The sequence below is a fragment of the Neomonachus schauinslandi genome, chromosome 4 (genome assembly GCF_002201575.2).
Source record: "Neomonachus schauinslandi chromosome 4, ASM220157v2, whole genome shotgun sequence".
Lineage (NCBI taxonomy): Eukaryota > Metazoa > Chordata > Mammalia > Carnivora > Phocidae > Neomonachus > Neomonachus schauinslandi.
The window spans coordinates 69537071-69551647 of NC_058406.1; the positions used below are offsets into that span (position 1 = coordinate 69537071).

Below are 14577 nucleotides of genomic sequence, written 5' to 3' on the forward strand. Positions count from 1 at the left end.
AGGTGCGTACTACACAGAAGACACTCAAATGTCTACCTTAATAAAAGCCGTGTCATATCCATCTTTGTCAAAGAGCAGCTAGGTCAGGTTTTTGGGGAACCCAAGAATATAATCTTTGTGCTGGCCTTCAGGCTTTCGACAAACCATCTGAACAGTGAACGCTGTAGTTTCTCATATAGCGCCTCAGCATGTCTGGAAGGGAATGTGCTTTAACAAGTCTTGTCACAAGGCACAATGTGTTATGAGGAGATCTTCACATTTCATCCTACAACAACAGTCTCTGCAGTTATCTTCGAGCTGCTTCACCCATGTTACTTAATCCTGGGGCTTTTTTATCTTCATTGCACAGATGGGAAAAGGGAAGAAAAGGCCCCCCCGCAAGTCACCAAAACAGCCTTCATTTTAACCATTAGCTGCTAATCCTCTTTTCAAAGAACCATTTTGTTTGAGGAACTTTCACTGACAGCAAGCACAACAGAGGGTCAAATTGGTCATTAGCTTTTACTTGTTTAGTGTGAATGAATAACCTAAGCTTCCTAGGCCTCTGTGTTATGATAGTTCTAGGAGAGGAGTTTTGATGGATTACTTTTGCTGACTGAATCCAAGTCCCTAAATCTACCTCTAACTTCTTCTAAATTTCAAGATAGCTTGACTTAAAGTTTAACTCTAAAGGCATTTTTTGGTCTCTCTCCAGATCGCTCATCCTTTTCAAATTTTATTCAGTCTCTTAAATGTGTCAAGTCACACCTACCTTTCAGTTCAGGATCAAGGCTACCAGAATTTTCTTCTACCTAAAGAGGAGACCAATCCCTCCTGAGCAACGCAATGTTCCAAGGCATCCATCATTCACAACTAACTCGAGAGACAGACTCTAATTTGTGTCGTTAGGGAAGCCCAACAATCTTAAACTGCAGGTAGCTTCTTACACTTCTGATCCACTCTTGGAGGAGTGCCTCGTCTAATCCTCTCCCCATGATGCTCCCCACCCCCAAAGGGAAAGCTCAATTCTCTCCGATTCAACAAGAACTACATCATCGGCCTTGCAAAATGACATTTTGGCAATCACAACTATGGACCTTGAAGTGAGGTAACAACCTAAAGATCCCCACATTACAAGTGCTAAGCACAAATTATTTAGCGGATTCCATTTCCTGGGCCCAAGTGACTTGCAAAACAGGGCGATGAGCATTGGCTCAAAAGCAGGCAGGGAGCTCACAATTCGGTTTACATTCTTGACTGTAAAATTCTACACCAAAATATTTTCACACTTGCCTGCCTTTTAGAGGATGTAAGCTCTTCCCCTTGACTTTTAACTAGATCTCTTCACCTGCAGCGGCCACGGGCCACTCAGTAACTCATTCTAAGGACTGCCTCTTGCGGCTCGCCCCAACAAATCCCGAAGCCCGCAAACCCCGCAGCCTCCGCTAGCGACACACCGCAGCCCCAAACTGGCCATCCCTTCCTCCCCCTCGTCCCCGCGTCGCTCGTCATCCCACGCCAGGCGCCACCCTCTCTCCATCCCGGAGGTTTTGGGCTCCGCGGTCCGGAGCCCTCTCGTGGGCGCAGCGCCGCGACCGCCGGCGGGAGCGGACCCGAGGGGGCACCTACCTCCCACCTCCTCCTCCAGGCACCGCCGGGGTCAAGGCTCGACCGCCTCCTCCAACGGCCCCAACGGCCCCAACGGCCGCGCCGAGCCTCTCGCCGAGAAGCGGGGCGCCGAGCCAGGTGCCGGCGCTCACCTCCGCACTCGCCCTCCGGCTCCCCGCCGGCGCCCGCCCCAGGCCCCGCCGGCGCCCCCGCCCCTCTGCGGGCGAGCGCGTCACAATCCCCGTCGCGGAGGGGTGGGGGCTCTCACCGTCACGGCCCCCGAGAGCGGCGGAGAGGCACCGCTCGCTGTCCTAGACCGGCTCGCGCAGCCCCGAGGGCCCGCACAGGCGCGGCGGCACGCAGCGCCCCGCGCCCGCGGCCCCGCCTCGGCTTCGGGCTCCCGCCTTCCCCGCCCCCGGCCCGGCTCCGCTCCGCCCCTCGCGGCCACCTCCTGCCTCGGCAGGTTCGCAAGGTTCCCACCCCGCCCCCGCGCCGCCAGCGCCGCAGGCCCAGTCTTCTCCCATTGGCTCCGCCAGTTGCTAGGCGATGAACAACCGCGGCCTGCATTGGCCCCCAGAGTCTCCTCCCCCCCTCCAAAAAAACCTAGAGAAAAAGAAAACCTCATCCCTAGAGCCGGAGCGGGATGCGGGCGCAGCTGCGGCTGCGGCACCTGTTACGCCCTGTGATTCACCCGGCCGGGGCCTACTCCCCGCCCCCTCCTTGCGCTGGGGCCCCCGGGCTCCGTGGGGGAAGCGGGTCGTGGTTGCTTTAAGGCGCGTGTTCCGAGCTCCAGTGAACCCCAACACCCACCCTAGAAGCAAAAGTGAAGCTCCCAGAAGACCCACGTGCGCTGGCAAAAGTGGAGAAATAAACCAAACAACAGCCGGCACCCAGAATTAGGTCAGGCCCAGGGGAAGGGAGGTCCAAGCGTTGGGAATTGTGGATGCACACAACCCAACCCGGGGAAAGTTAGATGTAAAATTAGGGCAAAGAAACGGACCTGGACAGAAGACAGAATTACTAACCAATGACACTCGTGAACTACAAGTTTATGCAGAAATGCCCCACACCCACTCAGTAAAATATGTGCAGAGAGAATGGACGCCTGTGCTGCACCCGTAGCCGGGGTCAGATCCGCTCCTCTCCTATTCCATGTCAGCCTAAAATTCTCCAGGGAGGAAGAGGGGCCCGAGAAAGGGAAGGGCTCAGATGGTGAAGTCGCAGGCTTAGGAGTTGAGTTATAAACACAAAGATGTGCTTTGATGGATTTTGTTTGTTTTTAGTGAAGTGCATGAATTTACTCAGGGTAGAAACAGGTTTGGTATTTTAAGGAGGCTCCTGAGACACTTTGAAACCTAAATAGGATGTGACAAAAACAAGAAATATTAACACTGAAGAACAAGGGACGGACTACGGCTCCCACCTCCCCCGCCCCCAGTTTACACGCACAGACCCCCAATCCTGGATGAAAGATCGAGATAGAAAATGAGCACGCCATGGTGACAACTTCCGAGTCCAATGAAATCCTCCTCTTTGCTTTTGGCCTAAGCCATCAGGAGGCTGACTAGATGCTGGTAAGCATAGATGAACGATAGCCAAAGAGGCTGGTAGGGGTCCATTTTCATAAAGACGCTATGAGCGCAGGGCTAGTGGGGAGGAGGAAACCAAATACCACCAGTGACTACCTAACTCCCTAACCTAGGCTACTGATGGGGGCGGAAGGGAGTTACTCCTGCTCCCAAGAAGGGTTTTGAAATTTCCACTGTCCACCCCTCAAAATTCCACACCCCTTCCCATCTTAGGAAACAACTTAATGTCACCGTTTTTTCTTGACATAACAAGGCTTCATTTTGACCATTTCCCCTGACAATCAAAACGCAGTGCTCACTCTTTGAAGAGCACTGCCTTTTTGATTGTCAATTCGGTAAGTAGCGTGTGGCACACCCTTCTGTGATCTAACCACTAACAGCTGGATTCTAAGAACGTTTGGGTAAGGCTGAGGTGAGCTCTGGAAATTTCAGACCCGCCCCCATCCCCAAGGATGAATCCGATCTGTCTGAAAAAAAACCAAAAAAAACCAAAAAAACAAAAACAGCAGTTTTCAATTTTTTGGTTTCAGGGAACCCTTTCCATTCCTAAAAATGATTGAGGGTCTCAAAGAGCTTTTGTTCATATGGGTTATATCTATTGATATTTACCATAGTAGAAATTAAATTTAAAATGTTTATTTAAAAAATAAAAATTACACCTTAATATAAATGACACATTTTTATGGAAAATAACTATTTTCCTCCAATACAGTAAAGAATGTCATGATTTTAAAAGTTTGTAGATTTCTTTAATGTCTGGTCTAATGGAAGGCAGTTTGATTTTTATATCTGCTGAATTCAATCTGTTGTACTATTTTAGGCCGTCTCCACTATACACTCATATGAGAATGGCAGTAAAAAGGGCAAATAACATTTTAGCATTATAATTAAAATTGATTTGACTGCACCCTCCCTGAAAGGGTGTTGGCAATGTCCCCCGCCCCAGGGTTCCTAAGATTACACTTTGAGAACCACTGGTCTACACCTGTCTTGATACTCTGTCCCCCTTTGTTGACCACCAGTTTAGAAGCTGAGCATATGACTTAATTCTGGTGAGTACATAATGTGAAGTGGGAGAGTATTGGACTTTGGGGGAAGAGTTTTATCCCTGAGAACCCAGAAGTCTTTTCCTTACCTCTTTCCTTGGCCATCCTCCAGTGAGCAAGACATGTTTGGAGCTGTTATGGTACATCCCACAATAGTGAGAGAAGAACAAGAAAAATACAGGAAAAGCAACCCAGAACCCGGACATCACTGAGTGGCTGAATTAACCTATCCTGGCTCTGCCTATCTCCAGACTGCTCGCATGCTTGTTCACTGATGTATTCCCAGTGCCTAAAACAGTACCTGGTACTTAGTGGTTGGTGCTCCATACTTATTTGATAAATAAATAACATAACTTCAAATGAATGTTTTTCATTTCAAAGTAATCACCTTGGTGGGCTGCATAGATGACCTAGTCCATTGATGCTGCTCAAAAGGTATCACATCAGTAGGCACTGAATTTGTTGAAAAGAATTCTTTCTTTAAGAATCAATCTGAGTTTTGGAACAATCCAAAAGTTATTGAGAGCCAAATCTGATGAACGAACACTTTCTGGAGCCATGTTAAAAATGCCAAACGTGTGTTTTCCAACTAAGTTACTACATTTGGGGAGATAGAGAAAGGTCAAAAAACAAGATGTGTTTGATATTCTAAAACAGACAGTAAACTGACTCTGAACATAATTTCAAAGAGAAAGAGTTCTAAAAATGTACACCAATAAAAAGTTGCAGGAAAAGCATATATATATATATATATTTAAAACTATATGCTTGTGTGTATGTGTGAATGAATCACTTTCAAACTGTCTGCAGACTTCTTGCCCCTACTACATTAGAGTCTTTTAAAAATGAAAATCAGCTCCTTTCTGCCCCCCACCCCAGTTAAGAACCTTTAATGGCCTCTCATTGTACTTAGCATGAAATTAAACTTCAGAGCCAATCATATACACATGATCTGTCCCCTATCCCCCTCTTGGAAACCTCACTTTGGCCCATAAATGGCCAGAGCCATAAAAGTCCCCTTCTTGGTCCTCTGGCCCCTTTGAACCTGCCATTCAGTCTGCCTAGAAGGTTCTTCCCACAAAGGTTTAAACTCTGATTCTTTTTCATCATTCAGACCCCAGTGTCATATATAAAGTAAGCTTTCCAGGCTTTGTTCTATTTGTTGACCTGTTTCCTTGCTTACGGTCTGTCTCCTCCCACAAGCATGCAAACCCCACGAAGGCAGTGACTTTGGTTGTGCTTGTCTCTGCAGCCCCAGCCCCTCCGTGCCTGCACTGGAGGGTTGCCAACCAAACTATTAATTGTGAGATTGGGAGGGAGGTAGATAGGAGGGAAGGAACATCTGCTTCACATTTCATTAGCTTCTGTTATACATGAGATTTTTACAAGTATGACTTCCTGTAATTTTAAAATATTTTCATTCCGCTGAAATAAATAGGCTCTGACTTTAGTATATGTATTAAGTTAATAATCCACTCCCTATTTACTCATATGTGTGTGCCTTAGAAACCAGTGTTTCACATACCACAGCAAACATTTAGGTCATGCAGCTTCTCCTAATGTGTATATTCAAATCTGGATAGTAATGGACCAACTTAGAAAGGCTTTCTGTTGCAATTCATACCATCTGGATTATTTCAATAACCACAACAATTTCTGGACCTAGAGGAGAATATTTCTTGTCAGAGCCTGTATGCTCTAACAGATGAGAAGATGGGCTGAGTCACTTCTCCTTAATGGCAACACTTTTATTAATTCTGCTGTTCTGGCCAGGACTACCTTTCCAGGGTGGCAGGATGAATAAACGAGGTCTTACTGGTTATTGTACTAATAACTCTTTTCTCTGTGGCCTCATATTTACGAGATAATTTAAGGCTGTTTGTAATTAACTGCAAAATAGGGTAGGACAGATTTCAAGGCCCAAGAGACTTCAGAGTCCTCCTCGTGGGCTGGGATGGTGTGGGAGCACTCTGTAGAGGAGAAAGAGCTGGGGTAAGGCCTTGGGGCCATCTTCACTCAGCTAGCCTGGTGAAAGGCAGAGACCAGACCACCAGCTCTGCTTTCCAACTTTTTTTTTTTTTTAAGATTTTATTTATTTATTTGACAGAGAGAGACACAGTGAGAGAGGGAACACAAGCAGGGGGAGTGGGAGAGGGAGAAGCAGACTCCCCACTGAGCAGGGAGCCCGATGTGGGGCTCTATCCCAGGACCCTGGGATCATGACCTGAGCCGAAGGCAGACATTTAATGACTGAGCCACCCAGGCACCCCGGCTTTGTGACTTCTAAAAGGTGGTGTTATACTTGGCTAGACATGGTCCCCCTAGCTATCTGACTGAATCTCTGCATCATGCTGCATTTCCAAAGATGATTTATTTCTGGCCAATCCCTTTGGATTTTGGCCAGTAGTCGTCCAGCTTGAAATGACAGTCCTATGCCACTTACAAAGTACTGGTGCGTTTGCAGGAAAACAGACCACTGCAGTCCCCTTTTCCTTTCATCTCCACCAAGGTGAAAACTTCCAGAAAAGAAAACTATCCCTCCACATTACCTGCCCACCCCACCTTGCCACCCACAAACACACAGAACAGTAGACAGTTGCCTGATCATCTTCCAGGTATCCCATACTTAGTGCTTTAGATTTTTGTCTGGTCAGCTGAGTGTTTTACTCTAGTATTTTTTGTTTGAAAGGGTTTTTTTTGAGAAGGATGTCAGGTGAATTTTATTAAGCTCTTAACACTTTGGTTTCCAACTCTCCATTAGTCCAAAATCGATTTGTTAATTTTAAAATATGCCATGTAAAACTCAATTATGCATAAATCACTCAAACAGTTGTTAAGATACTATCATAGAAAGGTGGTAAGGTATCAACCAGAGTAGTTCTCAAACCCTGTATTTCCAGGAGGGAAGCATACCTCCTTTAGTAAATGCAGCAAACATATGTAACACACACACACACACACACACACACAGGGCAGTCATTTTGAGCATTTTGAGCATGAAGAGGGACTGTCCTGAATTCTGATGTAAAACACATAGACCATACAAGTCATTGACACAAACTCATCTTCTTTAATATCCAGTCATACTAAGTATATGACTTTTATATTTTTACTGAAAACTTACGGGGTCTCATCACACAGCGTATAACACTTCACTTTTTAAAAACTCACCAATCAATAAAGAAGATGTGGCATATATATATATATATATATATATACTGGAATATTACTCAGCCATAAAAAATCTTGCCATTTGCAACAATAAGGATGAACCTAGAGAGTATAATGCTAAGTGAAATAAGTCAGTCAGAGAAAGACAAATACTATATGATTTCACTCTTAAATGTAGAATTTAAGAAACAAAACAAAGAAAAAAAGAGACAAACCAAAAAACAGACTCTCAGCTATAGAAGACAAACTGATGGTTACCAGAGGGAGGTGGCTGGGGGGATGGGTAAAATAGGGGAAGGGGATTAATGAGTACACCTATTATGATGAGCACTAAGTAATGTACAGAATTGTTGAATCACTATATTGTACACCTGAAACTAATGTAACACTGTATGTTAACTATATTGGAATTAAAAAATAATAAAATACAAAAATTAAAAGTTACCAATCATACATATCTTCCATTGGGTGTCTCCTTCAGCCACCTTGTTTTTGCTCAACACCACCACCCCTGGCCCCGGCCCCTCCAGTACATATACAAACACATGCACAAACCTAACCTTGCTGACTACAGTGACTTCTAAACCTTTCTCAGAGCAATTTGGCTCCTTTTACTCTTCTAAACTTGCAAATTTAAACCCAGAGCACTGATCACACAACAAAAGACCCTTCAAGGAAGTAGGAGAGGGACTATAAATGACCCCAAATGCTTTTTAGTTATACTGAAACCTATTTAAAAACCACAGAGCACAAAAATCCAGCATTAACTTGAATAGTTCTAGCTGATTTAATTCTGCACCAACGCACCCTTTTATTTCACATAGTCCTAGTCTCCCTCCACGTACTTGAACTTTTCCTCAATGATTCAATGAATATTTATTGAATGATTACCATGTGCCAAGCATTGAGGGATATAAGGTCCCTGCTCACAACAGGAACTCAGAGTCTCCCAGGAAGACAGAACAATGACAGTCCAAGTATTGTAGGGAAGAAGTAGAGTGTACCAGAGGTTCTTGAGTCAGACTTTCTGGGCTGAAAGACTAGCCCAGTTGCCTAGGTCCATGTTGACATTATGGGGGCTTCTTTCCCCTGGACATTCAATTTAGTAAACAATAAATGCTTTGTGGTCTAAGTCACTTCTAGTTAGATTGTTACTTGCCGCCAAAAGCATCCTATCTGATAGTACTCGAATAAAGTGACCAGATGGTATGATATTTCATTTTATTGGTACAAATGCATTCAAGTCTCACAAGTGGAAACAGTCAAGTGAACAAAAAAGTAAGTGAAAAATGAAGCACTGGAGTTATTAACAAAGGACTGATGGAGTAGAATAAAGAAGCGGGAAAAATGTAGAACAGTTTCTATAATTTGAGTTATAAATATATATCTAGGATATCAACACTTTTCTAAAGTATATTTTCTTTCTTTTCTAATTTAACTAGGCCAGAAAAATTAAAGCATCTTGAGAAATACAACTTTTCACAAAATGATTTGCTATTCTGAAATTTTTAGACACTATTTTCTTCCTAGTACTTGCTTTAGATATTTAGATAGATATTTTTCAGGAAAAGTCATGTGTAAATAATTCATTTAGAAATCAAATCATATTCTAAAGGTCCTAGCGAAACCAGGTGTTTCAAAGAAAATTATGATAAATCTTTTTGTATGGCAAACGACATCCTTACAGAACAAATAATCTATCATTATCCATTTTATAAGATCATATTTTAATATGCTGGATATCCTTAGAAGACTTTTACCATATTATCATGTAAAGCCCAGACTTGGAGAGCCTGGGTGGCTCAAGTCGGTTAAGTATCTGCCTTTGGCTCAGGTCATGATCCCAGGGTCCTGGGACTGAGCCCCACGTTAGGCTCCCTGCTTATCTGGGAGCCTGCTTCTTCCTCTCCCTCTACCTGCCCCTCCTCCCTGCTCGTGCGCGCTCTCTCTCTCTCAAACAAGTAAATAAAATCTTTTAAAAAAATAAAAAATAAAACCCAGACTTTTGCATAGCTATTGTAATGAAGAGTTTTCTCTAATATGAATCATAACAGGAGGCTGAGTGTTGCAATCAACAAAATACTTCATATCTTTTTATTCTGCAACTAGTATTTCAATTTTATCTTACTTTTAAACTTCCTTTTGATTTCATTATTTATATCTTGCTAGACAAAGTTTCTTTTCCTGCATTCTCGGTGAAGAAGAAATCTGGAGGCTTGGTTTCTGATGGATTTTATCTCCTGCTTTATAAACCTCTATCAATGATGTCTTCAAATAATTGCTCAAGTTGAAATATAGTGGAATAGAATCCTCTATACGCTGGGTAAACTGCCCACATCAAATTTCAGATTTGAAAAACTCTGATATCAATTAAAATATGGTATTGATTTAAAGTAACAGCTTAAGACTGAAAAATCACATGTGAATCTGCCTGTCCCTTTAAAAAGAAAAGCAATTGCATTTTGGTTGCTGAGCTCTCTTGGATTTATTTTATCTTAGCAGCTGTTCCTGAAGTCGATGTTATTCAAATGAAGGGCTTCAAGCTCTTTGTTGTGTTTTTCAACTTATGGTATATGCTATCAAACATAAAACCCAAATTTAGAATGGGGTGGAGGGAGGGGGCAATTAGAAATACCAAAGAAATAAAATAATATTGAAAAAACCCTCTAATTTTTATTTAACAAAGATAAAACTGATGAACATGATCTGCCTGAGGCCCCAGTAACAGTAGCAAGGCAAAACCCCCAAACCTCTAAGCACCAAAAGTTGGATGATATATTTAGTAATAAGTATATGTGTAGGGGGGGGAGGTGTTGTGTCCTAGATGGAAATAATGGAACTTTTCTGTCTTATGGAAGACGAGGAGAGAACATATCAAACATTTTTCATTCCACGCTGCAAATAAGCATATTATAAATTCTGCCTAACATAAGGCTGCTCTTTGACCTCGGGAGAATAACTTTACAACTCATCCACTTTCTTTTTTCATTTATTTTTGTTGCACTTGTGTTTGGAAAAAGCAGCACAGCCTGATTGTTAAGAGTGCAAACTCTGAGCAAGAATATTCGCTCTGCCACATATTTGCTGTGGAAACTTCACTTCCCACTAATTTACCAATTAAACCTGTTCACTTCAGTAATAGCAAAGTATTAAATTTTAACTTACTCAGGAGTTATCACCCTCATTTTCATGTCATATTTAATCATTTCCTAGTATTAAGGCCGATTATTTACTGAGTGATTACTATTTGTCAAGCATTCTTTTAAGTGCCTTGCACATGAATTGATTTAATCCTCACAACAACCCTATGAGGCAGGTATCATTATTGCCTTTATTTCCAAATCAGGAATTAAGCAGGGAGACGTTAAATAATTTGTCCAAGATCACACAGCAGGTACATTTAAGAGCTGGGGTTCACAGGGCTCCTTCCCTTAACCACTATGTCATTACCAACCTCTTAGGACCGCCTTAATCTCTGGTGCTGTCCAATCATTTTTGTTCCAATGCCTGCTTATTAGTGAAGAGTAATTTTTAAACTGGGATCACCACTCTCTGCCCATGTACAGGGGGATTCTCCAAGTGGTACAGAGCATGGGTAGTTTGAAGGGAATCAATTCCCCGGCCTCAATTTCTATACTTTCCTAAAATGTATCTGCCTGAGAACAGGCTTGGGGTCTCTTTTCTACCCGCTTCCCACAATTGCCATTTTTCTTCTTAACGAAAGAAAGTCATTCTCACAGATCCCACTCCTTCCTATGGTGCCTTGGCCCAGGTGTACAAAACATGGAAAATTAGAAGCCCATGTTAGTGTTAAGGAAGAGATAACTATGATGAGTGGCGAACACAACTGTCGCCTGACAGAGCATTAAAATTAATTCAAATGATAGATCATCACATGACTTTTGGCACATAATGGGGAAGTCAAAGAATTGGGTAACACCACTACAGCAGTTCCTTCCAGTCCCAACTACTTATTTCTGTGAACAAAGTACCTCAGCATTTCTATCTATACAGTGTCAAAGGCATGAATAGAATTGGAGTAGATCTCAATAATACACTCAGAATATAAATAATATTCATCCACAAATCCACTGGAAAAGAAAAAGCCCCTTCCATTTCATTCACACATGCATTTCCAATAAAATCTTATTTTTTATGTTTCAAGGTAGTTATCAATTTTTAATATAGCCACCGTTTGATCAATTGTGTACAACTAATAATCTTAGTGATAACTCCATCCAGAGACATTTTTAACACCTGGAACCTAGAATCACAGGGAGTAAAATTATGTAAATATGTAGTTAAAATGTCCACTATGCAGAATGATGTAATGATCAATAAAAATTTTTCAAGCATGAAAATACACAATGAGAAACCATTCTGTGGGGGAAATAGAGTAAAAATATGAGTTCAAGAAGAAGGAAAAATGTAAATTTTCTGACTGTTTTAAAGAAGGGCTAGTTTATATATATTTAAATGAAAAATGTTAGGTAACAAATTATGTGGGATTTAAATTCTTTAAACAACTTTAACATCTCAGGAATTGCAATACACCGGAAACCACACCCATTGCAAGTTTATGACAAAAAATTATAGGTGGCAACATAAAAATGTGGGAGGGACACAGGTTTTTCAAAATTATTTTAGGGAGGTATGTGAGCACAAAGTGTGAAGACCACTGATCATGAAGTCCCAGGAGATCTCCCTAGGGCACTTAAAATCTGGTCCAGGTAATCACTAACACTACCATTTTACACATAAAAACATGACTGCTATGTAAAATAAAATAAAATTGGTCACTACTCTTATGCCCTGGACAGTCAGCAAATAAATGTGAACAAATGAGAACTGAATATACCACTCTGAGCTGATGCGGGCACTTTGCTCTATGCTGTTCTTCATCTCTACAGACACTGGGTACAGCTATGCCCACCACACTGTGTGTTTGAGGAAAACAGAACATAAAACACAGCTTTCAAGACCACATTTAAAATAAAGAAATGTACTACAAGATTTTCCTGTGAGTTCTGTCAATATGAGCCTGGCCTATGAGCTACTTAGGTTATATGATTTTTTAAGAAAGATTTTATTTATTCATTTGAGAGAGAGAGAGAGCATGAGTTGGGGAGCAGAAGGAGAGGGACGAGCAGACCCGTCGCCGAGCACAGAGCCCGACGCAGAGATCGATCCCTGAAATCACGACCTGAGCCGAATCCAAGAGTCAGACACCCAAACGAGTGGGCCACCCAGGCGCCCCGGGTTATATGATTTCTGAAGCCAAATTTAGGACCCATGACCTGAGACATAAAAGTGTCCTTCGGAGGCTAAACCAGCAGTTTACTGAAAAATAAGAAATTTCCTGAAAATCCAGGGCCTCAGGTCAAATAACTAGATACAATTCACACCATGTTGGCCATCTTAAAGTGCAAGTCTTATAATTTATTCTAGGGCCAAAATTAGACTCCTTGGATTCTTAATTTTATTCTGCTACCAATCCTTAATAAATAACGTCTCTAGGCCTGATATAATCATTTGTAAAATAACCAGGATTATTTCCATATCTTTTGTTTCCCTTCTGCATAGAAGTTCTAGTCATTCATTAGTTTAACAAACCTTTACCAAGCACCTGTTATGTACCAGAGCTGTGCAAGGTCTCAGAGATTCAAAAGTGAGTAAGACTGAGTCCCTTTCCTCCGGGAGCTTCTAGGCTATAATAGTATGAAGACCGCTTACTTGTTTGAGATTATTACAATATAGAATGATAAACACTTTGCTAGAGGAACATGGAAAGTACAGTGATAGCTCAATGGAGGGAAGCATCCAGCTGGGGAAGACTTCACAGGCGAGGAAACACTTACATGTATCTTTTTTTTGGTCCGTTTGATGCTTTAAGTTTTTCCTAATTTCCATTACTTTTAAAGATGAGGCAAAGCATTCATATAGTATAAAATCTGAAATGTACAAAGGGTCATGCTTTGAAAGGTTTCCCTTCTACTTGCCACCCCCACCCCACCGGGCTGCACAGTTTCCCTCCTCAGAACAACCAGGATGGCCATTTTCTTGTATCCTCTTTCAAAGATTTGAATTCTATTTTAAAAGAATGAATATAAGATAATCAAGTGAAAAAGGGGGCTGAGCATTGCAGACAAAGGGAACAGCCCGAGCCTGTGGGACAGTTGGGCCCATGAGGCTGCAGGACAGAACAAGGGTCAACTCCTTGAGAGTCGTTCCCATGCCAAGAAGTTTGGATCTTATCTTGAAGCATTTAGAGCTGCCCTCAGCAGGTTTAGAGCAGAGAAGGTGCCTGATTAAATGAGTGACTTAGAAAGACACTCTGGCAGAGATGTGGAGAATGGATTAGAGAGAGGCAAGATCCGGGAGAGACCTGTTAGGGGGCAACCATAATAACCCAGGGAAGGAGTAATGAGGACCTAAGTCAGGACAGAATCAGTGGGGATGGGAAGGGGGCCAACTCCAGCTGTTAAAGAAGAAGGATGGACAGCATTATTGGATCAACTGGATTCCAATGAATTTAATTCTTGTTCTCTCCTCATCTAAGAGTTGCCTGAGTCAAGTTCTGAGAATAATTAGAATTAATTATCCCCTCCCTTTAAGCTCCCACCAGGGTACCCCATCTTGTCTAAATGTTTATTTGGTGACCTCAAGATGCCCAAGTTTCCCAGGGCAAATTCACCACTCAAATCATAATCCCCACATGGCTCTGTCATCAGAAAAGTCCCCTATACCCACATTCTTCTCTGACCAGTCCCTTCACCTTCTGGCTCGGAGGGAAACCTGGCTTTTCCCTGAGGACGCTGAATTCCCTGCAGCATGCGTGGCAGCCACTTCCTCTCACATGCCATGTACCACCGGGCCAGAAGGTGGTATGGGTACCCTTCTTGCTTCTCCCTGACACTTGCAAACCATGGTCCTTTCCTTGCTCTCCGCGATCAGCTGCTCTGAAGCCGATGCCATCAGACTGCACCTCCCTCCAGACCCCCTGGCGTTGGCCCTCTCCTGTCCTCCCGGTCACTCCCACACAGTTCTTGGAGATTTCAACACCAAGTTTGCTGTCCATTCTCCTACATGAATGGTCCATCCAATCTCCTGGCCTCTCCATTCCTCAACCTCTCTCTTTGCAGTGACCATTTCTTCTGCCACACCACTTCAGCCACCAAACCACG

The 14577-nt window shown here is 42.8% G+C and overlaps 1 protein-coding gene across 1 annotated transcript in view; it reads right to left on the reverse strand.

Moving 5' to 3' along the window:
* Positions 1 to 1992, reverse strand: part of LOC110580381 (SSX family member 2 interacting protein) — a 41800-nt gene extending 39808 nt beyond the window's left edge. The window contains exon 1 of the mRNA XM_021690064.2: positions 1856 to 1992. The gene's annotated coding sequence lies outside the window, so the exon portion shown is untranslated. The remainder of the gene's footprint in view (positions 1 to 1855) is intronic.
* Between the last annotated feature and the right edge of the window lie 12585 nt (positions 1993 to 14577).